General features: G+C 37.3%; 1 protein-coding gene across 26 annotated transcripts in view; it reads right to left on the bottom strand.

Moving 5' to 3' along the window:
* The window catches only part of JAK2 (Janus kinase 2), an 87,696-nt gene that overhangs the window by 50,256 nt on the left and 14,301 nt on the right, over positions 1–23,139 (bottom strand). Inside the window, exons 1-2 of one of the 26 annotated variants that reach the window (XM_038123317.1) lie at positions 8,176–8,436; positions 2,959–3,016 (exon numbers count right to left, since the gene is read on the bottom strand). The exons of 18 other annotated variants lie outside the window; for them this stretch is intronic. The gene's annotated coding sequence lies outside the window, so the exon portion shown is untranslated. 7 more of the 26 variants (XM_038123312.1, XM_038123318.1, XM_038123313.1 and 4 more) reach the window with 7 other exon arrangements.

Genomic DNA, 23,139 nt, shown 5'->3' on the forward strand with positions numbered 1-23,139 from the left:
GATTAAAAACTAAAAAGCTCAACAGGTTCATGTGACATATTTCTCTCCTCCTCCCTCACCCCATCTACAGGATCTGCGTTAAGGCCTTATAAAACTATTCAGTTCACACACTTTCAGACTAAGTCTCATCTAACACAACTTTAGAAGCAGAGCTGCTGTACCAATCTCACAGTGTATCATTTTGCCAGTGACCTAGCTCCCCTATTTCCTCCTTCCCTCTATTCGTTCAAGTCTACACCATCTTACATTTCTGGTAGCTGCAAGGATTTAAATGCCCAATTCCAAAACGAACTTAAGAGTCTAATGATCCCCAGCCAAAATAAATTACTCTATCATCTCCGAGTTGCCACTGTCTGCAATGCAAATATGGCATTTGTTATTTCAACAAGTCTCCAGAACTGCTATAAATACAATTAATGTTTGTGCCCATGTCACCAACTGCTCAGTTTACTAGTGAAAGAAGAAAGATTAAATAGCATTTTCTATTGACAAGCAAGGTCTTGAAGATATAGGCTGTCTCCCAACAACTCAGTATGTTTATTTCCAGTAAACCAAAGATGACAGCAATGCGCACACTTTCCATCTGCTTCTTCACACATCCTTCTTTCAAGGAATTTGAATGAACATCAGTAGCGAAAGACTTCCCTAGTCATGGTGGGTAGGTGGTATAGCAGGATGCTCTGCCTGGAATGAGATGAACCAACTTGAACAAAGCTCTATTTTGCAAAGCTATCTGTAGTGAACTAAAAGAGGGTGTCATGCTGCTTTCAGTGTTGGATTATCCTAAAATCACCCGTTAAAATCATCAGCACCAAAGTTCAACATCTTGATAGTGAGGTGAAGATGTGGAAATAACGGTAAAGTATCCTTACCTAAAAATGCTAAGTTGACACAGTTGGTGATACAGGTAAGTAATAAATCTCTACTGAATAATTTGTAGGGGGTTTCTTTGCTAGCTTTAACACAATTGCTTTAATATAATTGTTTTGACATAGCACACACTATACTATCCTAATTTTAGCTTCTATAATTCATAGTAAATAATTCTGATTAAGATCTTCATGTCTAATCATTTATTATAGTAAATAATTCATTCCTATATCAATAGATGTGGTTTCCCTCCCTTAATCCTGTGGAACAAAGCTGTACAAAGGTTCAACCACAGCCCTGTAATTCTTAGGCCTAAAACAATTAGTTTGGCACTCAGATTGGATCCAGCCACACCAGGCTCCTCTTTGAGAAGCAGTTTAGAAGGCAAGCAGGTCCCTTCTGCACCTCATGACTCAATGGGAACTTTTCTAATAAACTTTGTCTGAAGGTCTCACTCTACCTGTGACAGGAGATTTTAAGATTGCAGCAAAGCATCATAAAAAGCGCTAACAAATCTTACATTAGCCAGTAGTAATAGAACATCACAAGGGTATTAAGCATCTCATTCCAAGACAACCGAAATCAAGTTTTTACATTTAAATCCAAACTCAGACTGAGAAAAAAAGTCAGTCAGCTTCCTGTTTGCCATCATTTTGGCTAGTTTGTTTGATTTACACTTAATATGTATAATTAATATTTAATTATAGTCTTTGCAGTTCAGTTTGAATACACAGACAAATGGAGCCAAATTAAGATTGCCCATAACATGTGCTCAGCGTGGCTTGTTATGCTATTAAAAGTTTAAAATCTTATGACAATAGTAATAGTTTTCATACTCTGCATATATGACACGAGGTATTCTTGCAAATCTGGTCTGATTTTCTTTACGTGTGCAAGCTTGTTTCAGTGAGTTGCTTTAAAAACAAAGGTATACTAAATTCAAGGAAGCAAATGCATACACTATGCTAACAAGCAATATGTATTTTTAAAACATCACGTCTTACAGAATGACAGTGCTTTTTAATGGACCAACAAGAGGCTACGAAGTTGTTGTTCAGTCCAAACATGCCACATCAGTGAGAATTTCACAAAAAATTCACAGCAACAGATTCGTATATTTCCAATACATATTTATAAGAAAATATTCTCCTGACAAAGTTTGCCAAAATATTCAACAATACTTTTAAAAATACCAAGCAATCTTAGTATTTTTCTTAAGAAATCTCAGAAAATCTGAGAACTTTTTTCCTTTATTTGGATAACAGGTGGCAAGTTCATAAATAAAATTAATCTTCACTTTAAATGCACCATCTTCTGCATTAAAACTCTGTTGTCTTTTCTCAGGCAGCATTTATTCTGACCTTAAAACCAGCTTTCACAAAAATATAAAATATTCTCCTAAAGCATATCCAAAAATGTTTAGCAAACAAGGAGTGCATCTTCTTTTCATGGTCATTTTTCTAATATGCTCTGCCTATTGTTCCCCTGCCGTGAGGTAAAGCCACACAAGAAAACAACTGCTCCTACAAGAAACAAGCCCAAAAAGTTAAGTAACTCCAAAGGAGTTTTCCTGTTTTATCACCTGTATACTAATAGCACCCAAGAATTTTAATACACCAAAATATGAATGCATGTGGTAGCAAGCAAATACATACAGAAGCTGACAGATTAACATATCAATGACCAAAAAAAAACCAAAAAACCAGAAACCAACAACTAAAAAAAAGGTAGAGAAGCAAAGATCACATTTGCTTACAGTTTTCACTTGGAAAACCACTCCCAGTCTCCACAATTCAGTCCATGAACTTATGTGTAAGAAAAGAGTAATGGTCCAAGACACACAGGGACTACATGGATAGCTGTTAAAATGAGGATTATTCCATTTTCATTCTGATTAGAAATTTTAAAATTGTGATTTCTAGGTTCTTCACAACAAAATGAAGTAATCACTGTATTTACTCCAGGAAGAAAATACCTGGGGCTGCTGTCAGAAAATGAATGACTACCACACTCAGGTAGAAACCTCAACACCACAGTAACATGCCAAGTAGGTGAGTTACCAGAGAAGTAGTCAAATCAAAGACTTGCCCAGAAGCAACAGCTGTGTTTAGGTTCCATGAGAACTTTGGAAAAAGTTGGTCCATATCTGCAAAACATTTCAGTTTCACCATGGTGACAAATTTCAGTAAAAGTCTATTTAATCAGAAAATTTCCAAGCAATTCAAACAGTTGCCCAATCATTTGGAACAGATTATGCCCCAAGATAATGGCATCTGAGGGTCTTTAGTTCATTCAGAGCCACCATTATCTGCACATCTTTATATACACAGAAGACATAGGAAAAGTAACGATAATGGGTCAGGAAGGCCTTTCGCATGAAGCACCTGAAAAATATCAATTTACTTTTATTCCCTTATATATCTCCTAAATTCTTTTAAAGTGATGCAATAAAAGATGACAACACCAAAATTAGGACTAAGTGATATTTTCACAAGTATGCTACATCATACTAGATTTTTTTTTTTTTGTTAACCATACTGAAAACTGAGTACTGTTTAATAGCTCAGATCATGGAACAAAAGATTGTTCCCAATTACTTACTAAAGCACAGGTCTTCCTGAACTGGTTCTTTGATTTCTTTCAGAAAGACATTAAATAGGAATTCCCAATGCCCCTCTGTACATGGAGCAAATTAATTCAAATTAAAAAGCAGGATTGCTTGCTACTGGTCTCATTCTGCCTGGTTGGATTTTGGTTACAAAAAAACAGTGAACCATTCTACAGTGAGCAATCAAAGCACCAGTTTCTACACAGGAAAAACTACCAATGCATTATGAAGAAGTAAGAAATTATTTTAAAAGGTTCAATGAAAAAATAACATTTCAATGTTAAAAAATATTCCAACAAACCACCAAAGAAGAAAAAAAATTATTTTTCTATTAAAAGGCATTTTTGTTAAAAATACTGCATTGGAGAAAAACCCTTCAACAACCTCTAGAGAATATAAAAGACAGTTACAGCCTCAGTCACAAGTTAAAAAAATACTGGAAGTGCAAACAAAAGCAAAAATTACAACTACAGCAAAGTAGTCTGTGAAATTACTTCATTTTCTTAAATGTTGCAAGATTCAGACAGCTGGGAGCTGATGCTGGAAGACACTTTTGAAGAAAGCTAGCTATTGTTTCCCAGATGCAATTCCTGCTGTCATAATTGAAGAGTGATTTGTGGAAACATGAACCAGCACTTGTCTCTGCAGTACTGCAGGACCAAAGAATAGCATCAGCAGTTGCAAAACAGATGTCGGTTTACAGATGCTGTCAAGAACCACACAGGCTAGTGCTAAGCTATCAGAAGTCATACACATTTCACGCTACAGTCAGTGAGCACTGAAGAGTGGCATGGCAGGTACCAGCTGCATCACAATGGAAAAGGTTTCAAACCAGTTACTCTTCTCCCAGCCTTCTGTGGCAGGCAGGGATCTCCCAGGTACATTCTGGTTTTAGCAGCTTAACTGGGAAATAGATAGAACAGAGAACAGCCAAGACCAGCCACTTGCAGTGGTCTGGTACTTCTGAAAGACTCCCAGCTTTTGAAAAAGTTCTTTATCCTCTCCCACTACAGATGCACTCTGGAGTTACGAGGCTATAAAAATACTATCCTCTAAGCAAATATCAACACAACAGTTTAACCAAGCGGAGTTAATTACTGGTAGAAATTCAAAAGTTCTCTTCCCCACAGAAGAGTTTCTCACAGCAAACATTTATGTGAGGAAAACCAGTCATAACTGTTTCCAGTTGCCACTGGCTATTAGTATAAATTGCCCTGCTTGCATTTGTTCAGGAAGCTTTTTCCAAGACCTTGGATTTTAAAAAGTCAAACTCTTTTGGACTTTCTTCTGAATTCTGTCATCTCTGTTTTCTTGCACTCTTATCTCACTTCCCCAGTCTGGCAACTTCCCTTCTCAGAGCTTAGTAAAAGTACTGCCTCTACAGTAACTGTCATGTGTGTTTACACTACATGCAGAGCTCAAGAAGGCTGAAGAGCTAGAATTTCCCTGAGAACCAGGAGCAGAAGATTATGTAGTAGGGAGAAAGGGCAGTGACATCACTAAGTCTCCTCTAGGCAAGCAGGAGGTAAACAGAAAGAGGAAGAGCCATTCTAAGGGCAAGTGTCAAAACAATGTTTAAAAACATGCTTTCACCTTCATGGTTTACTTTGTGGCTTTTCTCTTTCAACACAGATTGCATTTAGTAACATAAAAGAAAAAAGAGACAAAAGAAAAAAAAAAAAGAGGAATGAATGATCCAGATTCCCACCTAAGAAGCCTAAGAATCAGAACATCTAAAGAAAAAACATCTGTTACTCAAACCTCAAAGACTGTTTAATGAAATTTGCAGTCACTTAAGTGAGAAATAATTCCATGGAACAGTCTCACCAGGTCTCTTTATTCTATCATTTTAGGTGAAGCAGTGCCTCCAGTTTCAACTCCAGAATATCCCAAATGAAACTATTACTCTTTGCCAAACTTCTAAATACCTACCCTAAGAGATTAAAGGTACACTTTTACAGCCTGGCCTACAGAGTAAAGTGCCATGGAGAATATAATAATCATAACCCCAACCAGCTCTTCTGCCTACAAAAAGAAAAACCACAAGAAGATCCACTATGCTCAACATAACACAATGTTATGTTTGTAAGATGTCACTCCTGCTGCTCCCAATTTCATAGATTATTTGGCTTCTTTCCCCTCCCAGTTTTCATCACCTGACCAAAGCAAAGGGGAAAGTGGTCTTGGACAAGAAAATTGCAATAATAGGCTGAGTGATAGAACATGCATTACCTTGATTCCTGTAACATTTTTTCTGGGAAAAATATGGGAGAAAACAAATCTAGTAAATCTGAGACAGAGACAACAAAAATGTGAAAACATCTGGATGAAGGAACTAGTCTTATGCCAGCTACACTATCTGAACAGAATCTGGAAACATGTGCTTCAACAAATTAGCTCTTTGCAGAAATAACTGACAGCATGTAAACAGGATAACAGTTAAGTCAGAGTGAATCAGCAAACTCTTCCAAACAGCCAAGAGCAATAGATGTCAGTCTCCTCTGGACTCTCCAGAAATACTTTCTTCAGCCTACCCTGCTTTTTCAGCTTCAGTTAAGAAACTGTGCTTCAAAAGGTCAAATCTAATGCAAATTTCATTGTACAAATTCCCTCAAAGTGTGGGGGTTTCTAGGGGATTTTGGTGTCATTGCCCTCCTTCCTCCTCATCTTTGGAAAAGTGCCTAAAGTCTTGTTAAGGAAGCCAAGATAGCTCTTTACAGTGACACATCAGTTATAAGAATCCAGAACACTAATATTATTTACGACCCTGCCTTAAAAATCACCCTCCCCCGCAGAAAACCAAGCAAACAAACAAACAAAAGAATCCCCCAAAAAATCCCCCCAAAAATCCATCCAAAGGAAAAACCAACAAAAACCCAGAACACTTCCCTCCCTGCTCTCCAACTTGGATCCCATCAGTTTCAACAAGGCTGTGACTAGGTACTTTCATAAACCCCTAAAGAGTAAGGGGCTGGTCACATAAAATGAGACAACAAAACACAACGAAAACCATCTGAGACATACAAGCAACAGTCTGAGGTATTCAAGCAACTGCCATAGAAATATTTCAAATAAAATTATTTTTGTAGAAGTTTGATTAAATAGTAAAGTCAAGACTATGTAAATGCATTCACAAGCCTATAAAATAATGAGTCAGAGTTCAATTAGTGTATCAATATAAAATATTTATATCAATATATAAATATTGCAATTATATAGAAAGATATTATAACAAATACTGCAGCTTCTTGTTACTCTTTAGGAGAAGAGCTGAAGTATTTTTGCAAAAGAATACATTCTTTTTTTAAATCCTATGTTAATGCTTCAAATTGCTGAATAATTTATGACAGCAATGTTGATGCTTTATCTTTACAATTCAGGAAAATGTACTTGCTTGATAGTTTATTTAATGTTTCCTTAAACACCAATGGCCTGTGAGTTCTCCACTTGTTCCCTATCTGAAATACCAGGCAGCTTTCGCAAAGATACTGCACTACTTGCTTTGCAAAGATCATGTTATCTCTATAAACGCAGATTGTCAGAAAAAAATGCTGGCCAGAAAACCCAGGGCTCTGAAAGTAAACAAAGGTTTTTTCATAAAATATACCACTAGCAGAGATTCTACAGAAGTCTAATAGAAGCGACAGGGAGAAAGAAACATTAAGTTAAGACAAGCATATTTTCACAATGTAGCATTTCAAATAGTCTGTGTTCTCTTGAACATTTTAGAAAAAGAATAGACTGGTGCTTCCCCAAACACTGCAGAAGAGTCAAATTATCATTGTGTGTATACAGTATTTACTGAACCATTTTGAGTATGATTAAGCATTCAATTGTACACTTCACTTTCAAAGAGAAAGAAAATATTCCAAAATAAGATAAACTTAGAACTGGCTATATTCACATTGACTGTCCCCCAAGCTTTGAAACAAGAATGACACAAACTTATTTTCATGATTTTTGAAATGATATCCTGAAATACCATAAGAAAATTGCAGAAGGCGAGAGCATGGAAATTGTGCCCCAACAAACTAAAAAGATCTTGCAGACTACCTGACAGTCTCAAGAAATAAAAAACATAGTAGAAAAACAAGGAATTGTTTATATGAGATATACAATAGCTTTAGAATAAATACCTATTTAAAGAACTTTTTTTTTTCTCTCAGAAACAAGAGTGTCAAACTACTGAAAAAAACAGTTAAGAAAGAAGTAGATTCTGTATTTCCTAATTTTAAAACATGAAGAGTAGATGCACTGTTACAAAATAGGTTTTAGATAATCCTATGTTACTGAACTTGAAGGGAGGAAGAAAGCCCAAATTAAACTGGTTTATGATATACAGAAGATTAGACAGGAAGATACAGTGTTCTTTTCTGGATTTTAAAATATGCTGTTACAGATTGTGCTATTATCAGTTCCTTTATGACAAGGCATTATAAAATAAAGATTAAGCATTCATAGCACAACAGTATTTAATAACTGGTAAGTTGTTGATAAAAATGTTACATTGCAAAATTCCCACTAAACAATTATTTAACTCCTCCTAAAATTCTTTCCGATGACAGAAAACTAGGAAAAAAACTCCCAAGACCACTCAGATCTCTAAGTACATAAGTAAAACGCCAACACAAGTTTTGCCTCTGAGCCCTGAGGGCTTTCACCCACATTTCAATGTCCTTAGCATTGAGGGAACTCACCCAAACGTGCTGCAGATGTATGCTGTCAGTAACATGAACCAAGGCACCTCAGCTCTCCCTGCAAGTCCCCACTCCAACTCAGCAATCATGCTTTTCTGATCTTGTCTAAAAGTGTTATTTTCCCACCCACTTGTGGATAGGAAATTTGAATCTACCAAAGATGATCTGTTCAAAATCTAAGATATTCCATTCTCTAAATTACAGAAGAACTCTTTCCTAGATCATCTCAGACTTACAAGCCATTCAAGTTTTTTACAGAACTTTTCAGCATATTTGGCATAGTTATTTGCAGCTTCACCTCAGCTCTGATGAAATAAGAATTTCATATCTCCCCCCAGCTTTTGGAACCAGCTGCTGCACAGAAGTGTGGACCCCAAGAACCATTTCCCAAAGTAAAGCAGAATGACTAATGCAAAGTTGACAAAAGCAAGCTGTGACCATGATGCAATGAAAAATCCAGCTAGGCCCCCCAAAAACACCTGTAAAAGACTCTTTGACAGTTTTTATTTCATTGAATGCGAGTAATTAGATAAGCAGGAGCTAAGTCTAGAATACAAGTGCAATACAGTTTGTATCAGCCAAGTATCTTCATAATTTGCGAATTATAATAAATTCTTACTCAAATACTGAATAAGAATTTTCTCCATCTGAACTAGTTGTTCTAAGAGGTAAAGTTTCGTACATACACTTACAAGACAAATTGCCGAAGCCTACTGAAATGAACTCAAAGATTAAAACCAACCACGGCCTCTCCTCTCTTTATGCAGGCTTTGAGCTCCCAAAGATATTCCTAAACAAAGTACAAATCACTACAAATACAAGTAGTTCTTAGACTTGCTAAATATAAATTCCAGTTAGCAAACAAAAGCCAATTAAAAATTCTCGGCAGGAATTAATAATGTCTTAGTAGACCACTTCTGACCAGGCATTCCAGCACCTATAAATGGACATCCCTGTCCCCGCTATGGCCCTTCAGAGCTTGCCCCATCTACCAGTAAACAGTCTTCTAAATATTTTTTTTTCCTTAATTGGGACTTAGTAAGGACTTTGATTACTAGTAGGTGCAATAAATAGTGCACCCACATCTAGGCCCAAACTACACATAACAATTTTTGTCTGCCAATCCACCAAATAATAACTGAATTAAGCTGCATATCATTAAAGTAAATACAGTCACAGGGTACTAAATCCCTTTGAATGGCACACAGACAAATAGAAAATATTTTAAAAAAACCAACAGCCAAATAACCGAAGAAGTCAGACCGAGGCCTTAATTTTTTAGATCACTAACAGCACTCTCTAGTATCAAATTTGGTTAAAAACAAACCCCCATAATGTGGCTTTGCTACAAAAGAAAACATGCTTCTGTCAGTGTCAAACGTAGCATCAGTGTCACCAGAACCCTTCCCCTACTCCAGACAATCTCTATGTGTTTGAACAAGTCTGTAACAACACAAAATAATCCTAATATTTTCAGTTTCCACTGCAGTTCAATGCTAGGATGCTTTGCATAAAACACTGTCACGTTTCTTACTTTCTGAATCTAATACAAACGTCTTAATCATTTCCCTAGGCTCACACTGTGAACCACTGGTACACCAGATATAAACAAAATCCTTTGATTCATGAAATACTTAAGAGAAAAAATTTCATTGCAAAGAAAGCTTGATCTCATCACTCTTTTCATATAAAGTAAATAGTTGAAAAATCTCCAAATTCCTTGAACACTGCAAAAAAAAAAATTTTTAAATTTCAACTCTTATAGTAACTTTTCCCACATTGTTCTTCATGTTTCATTTTTCAGTTTTAGTATATAGAGAAAACCTCAGGGAGAAGAAAGAAAAAAACAAAAACTCTTCTGAACACACAGAGTTCAACACAAAGGGCATGAATAAGGAGGAAACCAAGGGAAAGAAAAGCACTGAGGGAAAGACATAGATGCAGCATATGTAACACCTCTCAAAGTAACACAACACAGTGATTCTGCACAGTGTTTATTAATTCCATTCTCAATTACTCTTTAGAGTTCAGAAAAGATATATCAAGTTGGTAACAAACATGACACTGCTGTGAACAACTCTATCAAAAGCTGTAGGTGTATCACTCAGTACCTCATAGGTGACCAAGATATTCTTCATGCCTACAACAGAAAGAAAATTCTTAGTGACTGTGGTTCTCCTCCATTCTAAATGTCATTACTATGTAGGACGTAATGTCCTCTACATTATTTCAAGCAGTAAATAAAAACAAACTCACAAAAACACGCTCTTGTTATTCTTCCATCTGTACTAAGGAATGATAAGTCTTCATTTACCAGATGCTTCCCCTTTCCACCTCCCTGAAAACTTTTCACAGACAAAGACCACCATTTAACACTTGGCCTAACAACAGGCGCAAGCAGCATATGTCAGCACAACCATATCTCAGGATAGTCGTAGGCTGGGATAGATTCTGCCCATCACTTCAGACAGGCAGTCAGAATCGCAAGAAGGGTCTGGTGGGTTGACCTTGGCTGGAGGCCAAGTGCCCACTGAGCCACTCTACCACTCCCCTTTTCAGCTAGACAGGCGAGAAAAAAAGATGGAAAGCAACTACAGGTTGAGATAAGGCAGTTTAGTAAAGCAAAAGCGAAAGCTCATGCACATACAAGCAAAGACAAAAAACCCCTACTCTCCACTTCCCATCAGCAAGCAATGTTCAGCCACTTCCCATGAAGCAGGCTGCATGACATATCACAGTTGCTCTGGAAGGCAAACACTGTAAATAACCAGTGCTCTCCCTTTCTCCTCCTTTACTTAGCTTTTCTATCTGAGCTGATGTCATACGGTGTGGAATATCCCTTTGGCCAGTTTGGGTCAGCTGTCCTGGTTATGTCCTCTGCCAAGATTTTGCCCCAGGCCGCTGGTGGGAGGGTGGAATGATGGAGAGACAGTACTGGTGCTGTGCAGAGCTGCTCAGCAGCAGCCAAAACTCTGTTGTGTCACCAACACATTTGTAGGTACCAATGCAAAGCACGGCACTGTGAGGGCACCTGTGGGAAAATGAACTCCATCTCAGCCAGATCCAATACAAAGAGGAGCAGCAGGGGTTATGGCAGTTAAATAACTCTTGTACTTGACAAAGGATTTTAGAAACCTAGAATCTAAAATCAAAATAATGTAAGAAGTAGTTCTTGAGCTTCTTTTTACCAGACACATGCTTTTGTGGACAGCAAGACAAGGTAATGGAAGGATGCCTTCCCTGATGAAGGATCCTGTCTCATCTGATACAGAAACTTCCTAAAACCAAATTATCTCCCTCTCAGACTATGTCCTGTTAAGCAGTGTAAACACAGCAGCTGAGTCACACTGAAGATTTTATGGCATTTTATGTGTTGTACACAACCTCCACCAGAAAGAAAAAAAAGAGTGGGCAACAGGTAAAACAAGCAAATCTTTGAGAGGAAAAAATGAGAGTGAATTGAGAGAGAAAGGCCAACATGACATGTATTAGAAATTGACACATCAGAACATCAGATCTTCCAGAAAAATCTGAGTACCCCTTACTCTAAAACCTGGATGTTGCTTGAATAGTCTGCAAGTTTAGAATGCATTACTAGGTCCAAAGTACAGATTAGTATGCCAAGTCTGAGCCCAAACTTCTCTCAAAAGCAGCTGCTTTTCCTCTTTCCCCATTCCCACTCCCCCTCCCAACCAAGCTTTTCTAATAAAGAGAAATTCTCCTCTCGTCTCTCACCCACAACTGGGTATAAAACCGGGTTCAAATTTTAGCTGAAATAACCTCAGTGATTTAGCACTTAGACCACTATCATTAAAACTAATTAATTTAACTTGTTTAAAACTAATTAAAAAGTCATGATTCAAAGGCAGGCATAACCTTAATACACACAAGGTGAAATCAATGCTTGTGCATAAGCAGACGAGAAAAACTAGAAGGTTGGAGCCTGCTTCATCTTGGTAGGCATAGGAAAGCACTAACTACTGAACATGACCAAACATCTGGATGCCATTTGATTCCTAGAAAAATCCAAAAAGAGGAAGTAAATGGAGGCATCCTGCAAAAATTAAGTTCTTCCAGACCATTATGTTTTAAACTTTGGAAACATAACTGAACACAAATGAAAACTTGAGAAGAAGTTCCAAGTACCCCTGAGAAGAAAATATCCTCTCATGGATTCTTTGCTGGGAGGCAGTGACAGACACCAGAGGAGGTGTCTCTCCATGACCAGAGGATTAAGTAAAAGCAAAAATCTCAGTTCAGGTGGAAGATGAAAACAGCGCACTGAGTCACATGTTGAAAATCAAGAAAACCAAGAAAAGCATAGATATTTCTCCCACTTAATCTCCTGCACTTGTACATTATTGTCTTATACAAAAGAGTACTCAGAACTCTTCCATTCTCCTCCTATCTCTGGCAAATGCGGTCTCTCCTCATCAGGTCCCAGACTCATCCAACTAAACAAAATGCTATGTCACTCCCCACCAAGAATATTCCTTTTCCAGTTTTTGTTGGTTCTGTTGAGTATGCCCAGCATTGCCAGTCTAACAAATCAGATACTGCAAGGCATATGGTAAAGAACACTTCCCATACTAAGGTCAAGAAATTCATTGACTTCTCATTCACATGGTGTCCAAATAACAGCAACACATGAGAAGAAATAAGTAGGAATAGCTGAAGTTAAAAATATACCACAGGTGCTTCAGTGCATTCTGTTCCCCTCCCTGCCCCCACTCTCCCCCTCCTCGTCTACAAGGAAGGAGGACTGATTATTTTAAGCCTTAGCAAATGTTTCTTCAGTCACTCTCCAAGCAGCATTTACTTATTCTCTCAATGGGCTGGAAAAAGTTGATGGAGGAGATCACATTGCTGAGCATCAGAGAGTGGTGATTAGAAACTTTAAGCTGAAGATTTCAGTCATTATTTCCTCTTCAAACATGGGAAACGTCAGAGGTAGCCCATGCCTTTGAGCACTACAACTGCAATCTTCAAGCATTAAAAGGGCCATCCTCCTATAGCTGACATCTTCAGGTTTTTTTTCTTTAAATTAAGGTAGAACAAATGAAACCTACAAAAATCGTATGTTAAACTGACATAAAATGAAAGGAAGCAGGAGTAAATACCTTAAGGCGGGGGGGGGAGGAAAGGGGGGGGCAAAAAAACCCCAAAGACTACAGGAGTTAATTTGGGGGAAAAAAACAAAAAGGAGAAGGTTTACGGAGTCTTTCAATAGAGCCCTTGAGCAAGACCAAGTTAAAACAGATGTTCAAATCACTATTTTAATCTTCCCATTGTGGGGTGAGAAAAAACACCAGTAGAAGTGACTGCTTTTTCTTAATGAACTTCAGCTGCCATGGCACAAGAGGCAAGGTACCAGCTGGACCAAGGCACAGATTGTCCCCTGTACTTGGCACTGGTGAAGCCACACCTTGAATCCTGTGGTCAGTATTGGCCCCCTTATGACAAGGACATTGAGGTGCTGGAGCATGTCCAGAGAAGGGCAAAGGAATTGGTGAAGGGTCTGGAGCATAAATCTTGTGGGGAGTAGCTGAGGGAGCTGAGATTGTTCAGCATGGGAAAAAGGAGGCTCAGGGGTGACCTTATCAGTCTCTATATCTGCTATAACCTCTCAAAGGAGGTTGTTGAAATGGGGTGTAACTTCTCCCAAGTAACAAGGGACAGGACAAGGGAAAATGACTCAAGTTGTGCAAAGAGAGGTTCAGGTTGGATAGAATGAAAAAAATTCTTCACTGGAAGAGTGGTTAAGCATTGGAATAGGCTGCTCATGAAATGGTGGATTCACCACCCCTGGAGGAGTTCAAAGGAGCAGACATAGCACTTTATGTTATGGTTTTAGTGGGCATGGTGGTGTTCAGTCAAATGCTGGACTTATCTTGGAGGTATTTTCCAACTTTTATGATTCTATGTCTCTATAGCATGCTTTGCATGCTCCTAATGACAGAATAAATCAGTCTCAACTACTGGTAAATGTTACCTGTTGCAGAGCCAACTAGCCTTACTGAAAGAAACCAGAACAGTAAATACCTGTAAACAACACAATCCTCCAGAAGAACAAAGCAGCTCTAATCCTGTGGTTCCATTTGAGTAATCTCTAATCTGCCACTCTCAAAAAGAATGGAGAGAGAACAAAGTAGCTATGCTATTTCCTTACTACCTGGAACATACAATGAACGAAACAAATAACTACAAACATCTGGCTTTCTCACAAGTACATACAAAATAGAATTGAAGGAATAGTTCTGCATAGTCCACAAACTCACAGGTATGAATTTCACACCTGTTCAAATTTTTCTTGGGTAGTCTGTGCAAACATCTTAGATAAACCAGTTTTGCTTCCTCCTGGAAGGAAAGTACATAGTTTTTCTACAGAGCTTTTAAAACACCCAGTCTAACAGGTTGGTGAAGAGGCTTCAGCAAGTCGTGCCGGCTTTAATAACACTGGTTTATGAAATACATCCATGCCAGCCAATTTCTTCTCTCGTCAAAAAAAGAAAAAATCACTACTACAAGTTTCAATGCTCTAATGAAGCACTGGTGGTCTTGAAGGACAGCTCTCAACAGCTTCTGAAGCAGTTTGTCATTTCTTTGTGTCTTATCACAGCTTTCACCCCAACACCTTGTTTTTGTAATGTGAGTCTGAAGGCTGTGCAGCCATACAGAAGTTGAAGAGGTCAAAGCACAGACTGCAGAGGAACAAACCTAGATGCTCAGAAGCACTAAAAGCAAGAGCAACACAATTAGCTGATTCTCACCTGTCAATGCTAAGTTAATATTGGTCCTTCTACAACGTGATTTCTCAGTCATCCTATTCATTTAAGTTTGAAAAGGGCTGTATTACATCGAACACACAACAAACCCTCCCACAATGTGCATGTGGATGTTCGTGCATGTTTTATCTATTCAGCCATCAAAATTAATTAAACACACTTGCAGTACATCTCCTTCCCTCAGCTCTTTTACATACAATTATCATAACATATATGATGAATTTATGGGAAATTAGAGATAGGTCTGCCTTTAAGATAGTTTGCTTTCTTTCAGATTTTCAAAATAATTAAAATAAAAATAACTCCTTTTCTACTTCAAGTACTTGCCTATATATATATATATATATATATATATATAGCTTCTATATCATAGAAGCTTTTTAAGTTTTCCTTGTAAATAGTACACAGTTCTACAACTGGTGAAGTATTTGCTTTGTGATCAGTATCACAGCAAGAAATAGTTTATCACAAATGATTTTGTGATTATTAAATTTCCCTAGACTACCAAGGTGATTAGTTTAAAAAACTTAATTTCCCTTTAGTACCAGTATGTGACATAAATTTCTTATCGACTACTGCCCAGATTCAACTGTCTACTGAACAGGAAAAGAAACTGACAAAGTGAAGCCTACCAAGTTTCTTCTTACTACTACTTGATACTTCCTTGGACTTTGCTTGCAGTGGTTGCTTGAAGCCCAGTGCCCACTGAAGACATACCACAATACAACAGCTTTCAACAAAACTTCTACAGACTGATATTCTTTACTAGCGTAGACAGTATGAGAAAAATTATTTAGTGCTTATGGTCATATAATTTTAAACTATGTGAAAATTTCAACTTGACAACAAAGCTAATAAATATGGGCCATATTTTTTGGACAGACACAACATCAAAAGGAATCTTGTTGCATGCATTTTGCACTGCAGCCTTTGCTTAACTGCATTCCTTTCCTCCTTCTTTTCTGAATACAGAACAGGGAACTTTCTTGATTCAACACCTGAGTTCCTAATTACGCCCTTTCTTCATCACTCCCTGGTCTTTCACGTCTCCTGATCCTAGTGCTCTAAGCTGCTACTGTTACTTCTACAATGAAAGTGTACCAGTAAGTATTTCTGGAACACCTACATCCTGCTGTAACTACCGAGCAGTGAAAATACAGCTTAATTCTTCACACTCACTAGTTATGAAACATTTTTTTCTTAGTCTACCCCTTCTGTTTCTTTCAGCTGTATGAAGCATTCCCTCCTTCTTCTCCTCAAACTGCTAACTAACAAATTGTGACACCTGTAAATCCAACTCCACTTTTGAAATCTCTAGAGAATTTAGCAACAGCAATTAAGGTTTTTTTACTTATTTATGAAAATACATTTACAGACACTTTGGGGGGGCTTTGACTTAACGCACACAAAGCTAACAAGATGTACTTAGTCATCTTTTTCTTTTCTAAACATCTGTTGTGGTTAAGGAATGGCACTCCTCAGTTCAGTGCCCCCACCAGTACTCTCCCAAACCAACTTGCTAGATCTTCCCTTCCCACTCAGGCAGGATGGAGTTGAGAACTGGAGACACAAAAGGTGAAAAGCACAGGTTGAGATAAGAATAACTTACTGGAAACAGCAATGAGATAACAAAACAAACAGTAACAGCAACAGAAGTTCTACCTGGATACAAGGATTAATTTCTTTACTGTACAGATGACTGCATTGGAACAGATTGTCCAGAAAGAAAGGCTGTGGAGTGTTCCTTACTGGAGAGATCCAAGAACTGTCTGGACACAATCCTATGCCATGTGCTCTGCAATGGCCCTGCTTGAGCAGAGTTGGACCAGATGACCCACTGTGGACCTTATAACTTTAAACACTTTTTGAGCCTGTGTCTTTTCTCAGCTACTGCCATTGTTTAGTGCATTGTATGACTAATTTTTAGAATAATTTTCAACTGCCCATGAAACAATTCTGTTACTTGTATTTTTTCTCTACCTAAACTATAACAGGCAAATTGATTTTGAGAGTTAAACCTCTCTCGGTACATGTTTTCCAGGCCATTTGTTGGTTCACTTGTTTCAGAACAAGCATACAGGATGAGACCAAAGGCCCACCTAGTTCCAGTGGCAGTCAAGAGTAAGTGCCCAGAAAAGAGCCTAAGAGCGGAAGAAGCCCACAACAGGGTAGTTTCATAGTGATCCAAGATTCACAAATATTTTAAACTAAGATGAATTTTTTAAAAAACAGCTTTGTGATATTTACAAGCAACATCTGAAAACAACCACCTTCCTCTCTACAACTACCTGAAAGAAGGTCATAGTGAGCAGGGGGGGTTTTATAATCTTCTTCCAGGTATTAAGTGACAGAACAAAAAGAAATGGCCTTAAGCTGTACATGGGGAGATTTAGATTGGATATTGGGAAAAATCTCTTCACTTAAAGGGTAGTCAGGCATTGGAACAGGCTGCTGATGGAGGTGGTGGAATCACCATCCCTGGAAGTGCTCAAAAGGCATATGGATGTGGCACAGAGGGATATCATTTAATGGTGAACATAGTGTACTAGGTTAATGGTAGTACACAATCCCAGAGATCTTTTCCAGTCTTAGCAATTCTATGACTCTATGAAAAATTATACAAGTGCTTGTCCCTTCAGACATGAAAATCATCAGACCAGAAGATATTAAGGTCCTAGAATTAAGTTTAAAAGTCTGACCTTTTTCTCCCCAAATCGTTAACCTCAACAACACTCAATCCTCATTTCCATGTAATTTCTTCTGTTTCCTTTCTCCACCTCTTCTTGTCACTTGCTACAGTTTCCTTCTTTCTCCCATCCCACTAACACTCTTCTTCTATGACCCAAAAGGTGAAGGGAATCAGAGTAACTTAATAACTTAAAAAGACAGATAATCATGATCAGTCACTCATTAAGTCAACTTCCAAGGAAATAAAGCAAACTCAAAGCAGCGCATCTGATAGGTATTTTCAGACAAGAAAAAATACATATATGAACAGTCGTTGCATGACCTAGGACAGACAAGTCATCATAAAATAACAATTCTATACTAATATAACTGGGAAACAGGGCAAGAAAGGAAAAGAAAGAATGCAGGCCGTTTTGCTCCCAGGAAAGACACAGATTACAACAGCAAAATTAGGCAGGACTGCAAATCCATTTGGCAAGGACAATGAGTCACACAGGAATACAGCATGGGGTGAGGCAGAACTACCTAAGTTAATTATCTAGAGATCTTTAAAGGACTTGAGGAGGAAGGCAACTGACCTTCTCCAATGAAGCCTCCTGACCCTTCAGTAAGAAAATACAGACATACACTAACGGAAAAATCCTGGCAGTGCTTTTATTGAGGCATAACTGATTATACAGGCTGACCAGCAGAGAGAGCTGCATGAACTGGAAAGCCTGCCTCTCAAATGAGGCACCAGTCAATACAGACCTTCTGGAACAGCAGCAGGGGCAGCATTTAATTAACAGTGTAAGATATAAGATATGCAGATTGGTACACACATGGACTGACAGACCACAAGAGAACTGAACCCACACAAACACACTAGTTCAATTCTCATATAAAGGTGGTAGGCCTCCTGGCAATACATAAGAATAATGCAGTTATGAAAAGTTCTGGAAAAGTTCTTATATGAAAGTGGCACTTCAAAAAACACCAACACAATTTGGACTACTGAAATCAACACAATTTACACTACTACTTGAACTGCTGGCAAAACTGTGAAGGCAGGAGAAGCAAGTGTTAACATTACTGCAAATTCAAACGAAATCTTTTGAATACATGAGGGATCAACACATAATTGATGAAGTCCAAAGAAACCTCACTTCAGTTCTCAACTTTCCAATTAACTCTTCTACATGCTATTTTTCGGTACATAAACAGATACATTTACCATTTAAACCCCACTAGAAACTAGAGAAACTGTACAAGATACCTATTCTATAAACATGCCAAAGAAATAAAAGTTCAGTGAACCAAGAGCATGTACTTAAAAAATTGCCTATAAGAGAGCTATGTTCAGAGCTTAACAAGCAGCTCAACTATCAGTGCCTACAAAACCAGCCACACTGCTGGTAACATCACCAAAATCTAAGATTATGTGTTATTTTGTATAATTATGTATTTATTATATAATTAGTGCAGTCTAGTTTTTGAGTACAGTGGTTTCACATTAGCTTAAATCTGTGAAATTCTGGAAAGCTAAAGTCTAATTCTCCATTTCACCTGGTATTCCTAATTGCTCCCTACCTGCTTAGCAGTTGTCTTTGTACTGGGACAACATTCAGTAAACCAGTTTCAGTTAGTACTATTCAAAAGTTTTCAGCATTTGCTGACGTTTTCTGCATTTTTTTCACTCTAAAAACAAAGGATTGCTAGCACAGATGCAGAGACATGTATGGGAACATGCTCCACTCTAACTGCCATACACTGATGTGAAAATGCATCCTACTTGAAAATGCACCACAGAAAACAGAAGTTTCTCTAAATACGCAGAAAAACCAGCAGAGTTAAGAAAAAGCTAGTTTGTAGCTGAAAACTTCTATTTTCTTAGAAAGATACTCAAAGAAAATCTGAAAATAAAAGGTTTCATACAGAAAAAAAAAGCCATGAGCATACTTTCTACTTAGTGAGGCATTTAATTTAACCACAAATATCCGTATAGGTTCAGCAGACATTTGCAGGGATTTAGATTTAATATCCCATTGCATTCCAAGTTCAGAAACAAGAAAAAACTCGCACTTTAGAAAGGTTGTTAGACACACTAATTAGAATCTCAAAGTAATAAGCAAAAGGGAATCAAAACCAAGCAATACTATTTACCCCAGCATTATGATTATTCATACACAGGTGCAATTTAAGCAAATACCTTCTTTGGTGTGAAACAATACACCATTCTTACACAGCAACAAAACTGAAAGTCACAATTATTACATGAGAAAGCGAAAAATATAATAATATTGATATTATTGTTATTATTATTATTAATGATTATTATTATAATTATAGTTGGAAGGTACTTATGGTGGCCATTTGGTTTGTTATCCCTGCTCAAAGCAGGGTCAAATTAAACCAAGCTCAAAGCCTATAAAGCAAAATTTATACCAGGCTCAGAGGTGAATATTTCATAACCTCTCTGAACAGTTCGTTCCAGTGTTTGAATGTCCTCCTGCTAAAAAAGATTTCCTTAATACCTAACAAAAATTTCCCATCCTCCTTGTGTTTGCTTTCTCTCATCCAAACACCCTGTGCCTTCAAGAGAAAGTTCAACTCCATATTTTTTATAGCCTCCCTTCAGGTAGCTGAAGACAACAAACTGATGTCTCCTTAGACTTCTCCAAATGAAAATACACAATTCCCTCAGCCCACAGTACATGTAGTACATGTACTACAGCTGTATTTATCTTTGGCAGTACTTCACTGATCTTTTTCCAGCATGCCAATGTTGGAATGATCTAGTATTAAGAAGCTTTGAACTGGAATCACAATCAGACAAAGTTAGATAGAAGCCTTTCAAATAGAACTTTCTTTTAAAAGACATACATTTTAATGATATCAGTGTTAAGTTAGATACTCAAGAAAAATGCAGGCTACACTTGGGAAATAACTGAGCATGCCCTGAGTAGTAATCACAGTAACTCCTGGTATAGTGAGATCTGAATTGAATATAAATTTTCAATGTAATTGAGCAGAAAACACATCTTGTAATCACTACCTATATATATGGAGCAGATTACATGTTCTTTATACATACACACATACAATAAACATTAGGCACATTCAATTTTACTTATATACTTCAAATATATACAGGACTTAATCATCGTGGGTGGAGACCTTACATACAACCTGGCTGAAATCCAAAACAGAAGTATGGTTTTATAGTTTCTGCATTTATTTAGGATTACTCTAGTTTAAAGACTATCTAGACAATTAATTACAAATCTAAAAATACTTAACAACTGCAAAAATTCAGGACTACATCAAAGAATAAAGCTATCATTCATAAACATTTGCTGTCTGTTAAAGTTGTACATACTTGATACAATCACTAACTTGCTGGAAGAGTTTCTAACTTGCAAAAGTCAGTTAAACAATTGCAAGATCTGCATATGAAAGAAGTAAGAGTAATCCAAAATTCTACTTTTATATAGAAACTTCGCTGTGCAACAAAAACAAACACAAAGTAGCTGGTTCAATTTGAAGTTTCTTTGATCTAACATGATTTTATTCCCAAGCAGTGCAGACCAAACTTTAAAATGAGAGAACTCCTTTCCCCAAACTTGAAGGATATTTCATAATACTCTACAATAGACTTTGCAAGACTACATTAAAGAAAGTAGTTCTCCAAGTAACACCAATGACCAATGAACTCAAACTGTAAATAGGGAAAAAAACCTACACACAGATGCAGACTGATTCCTGAAAATAAATAGTTTTTTTCTGGGTTCTGCATAAAGATAGAAAAGAACTTGGTTGTTTTTTGCTTTTCTTTTAAACTAAGATACATCGTGGGATGATTACATCAACCAGCAAGTAATGTCAATTAGACAAAAAAAAATTCAGACAACCCATTTTAGCATGGAAGAGATGTTACTAACTGCAAAATGTTTGGAGATTAAAGGTTTTTCTTCCCTTGCAACTACAATAAAGAATGTCTCGGCAACCCAGTCTGCCAATGAATACAAGCAAGGACTATCACATCTTTCATGCTGACCACTGCCTGTCCTCCAGCCTCTAGTCCGCCATTATCTTTAGAAGTTTCAAGTGGAAATGAACACTGGAGTTTTCCCATACCTCTTCTCAACATTTAGCTTACATTGCAAGAGAGTTCTGGGACACAGAAGATTGTTAAACTTAGACCAAGAACTTCCAGGTTTTAACAATAAACAGGACCTGCCACATAGAAATACTGTCCAAGTAACAAATCCAGTAGGTGCTAAATGGTGGTGGCCTCCATAATGCTCCATCTTATATTTTATCTAGAACAATGACCTTTTAGTAGCCTACTTACCTCAGCAATATTCAGAAATCAATCTAAATAAAAAGATAACACATAAAGCCTGCTTTGTTTTATTAAGCAACTACCTAAGTCACATATTACTCAAATTTGTATCTCATTCACATACTTCAAAATGAAAATGGTTTAATTCAAATGAATTCAATTAAATTTTGCTGATTTCACAAAGCTTTGACTGAGAGCCCAAGAAGAGATATAGTATCTGAATCCTCATAGAAAAAACAAAACAAAACAAAAAACCAAAACAAAAAAACCAAACACACAAAAACCAAAACAAAAAACAAACAAAAAACCAAAAAAAACCAAACAAAAACCCCCAAACAAACAAACAAACAAAACCCCCACCAAAACCAAGAAAACCTCAAATTAAACAAGTTGCATCTCAGTAAGATTATGGAGTCTAACATGCTTGGTTGTTGACTTGCTTTATGCATATTAATCTAATGTAAATTTCAACTTGAATCCCAAAAGATCAAAAACCAGGTTTCTAGTGATAATACTGAATTTTTACATATAGGTGTCTGGTTATTTTTAACTTGGCAGAGAAAATATGAAAAAAAAAAAAAAGTGATCCAGATGCAGATCCTCTTTAAAAGCACTTCAAAACGTTTCCTTAAAACCCACTTCAATGGCTGTAAGCACATTTCCAGTGATGACTATTCTTTCATTCTTAGTATTTTAGGGACCTTGTATTATAGTGAATGTAATCAAATAACAGAATCCTTCCCTTGATGAAAGCCACCTATATGTTGCACCTCTGGAACAGTATTTCTTCAAACTACTTCAAGTACTGTAACAATACTGAGTAACTAGGTGTAATGATGTCAGTCTAATTCCCACCCCTTCTCACTGCAGCAGAAGTACTAGAAATAAAACCATGACAAATTAAAAATCTACTGGCATTCTTCACCCATGGTACTCAACTCCAGTTAATTCAGTTGTCCTATAACTCAGTCAAAAGAGGATCATTGCAGCACTGAAAACCCCATCTCATGGAGCTCTTCAACAATGTGCCTGCTAGGCCTTTAAGATAGAAGAAAGTGTCAGTTCTCCAAACTTTTAACCCCCCTCTCACCTCACTGTTTTCTGCTCAAGGGCCTCAGTCCTCCTGTGTGTAGGAGATGTTGGTAAGAGTGACAGCAAGCTTCCACA

Source organism: Motacilla alba, chromosome Z (genome assembly GCF_015832195.1).
Source record: "Motacilla alba alba isolate MOTALB_02 chromosome Z, Motacilla_alba_V1.0_pri, whole genome shotgun sequence".
Lineage (NCBI taxonomy): Eukaryota > Metazoa > Chordata > Aves > Passeriformes > Motacillidae > Motacilla > Motacilla alba.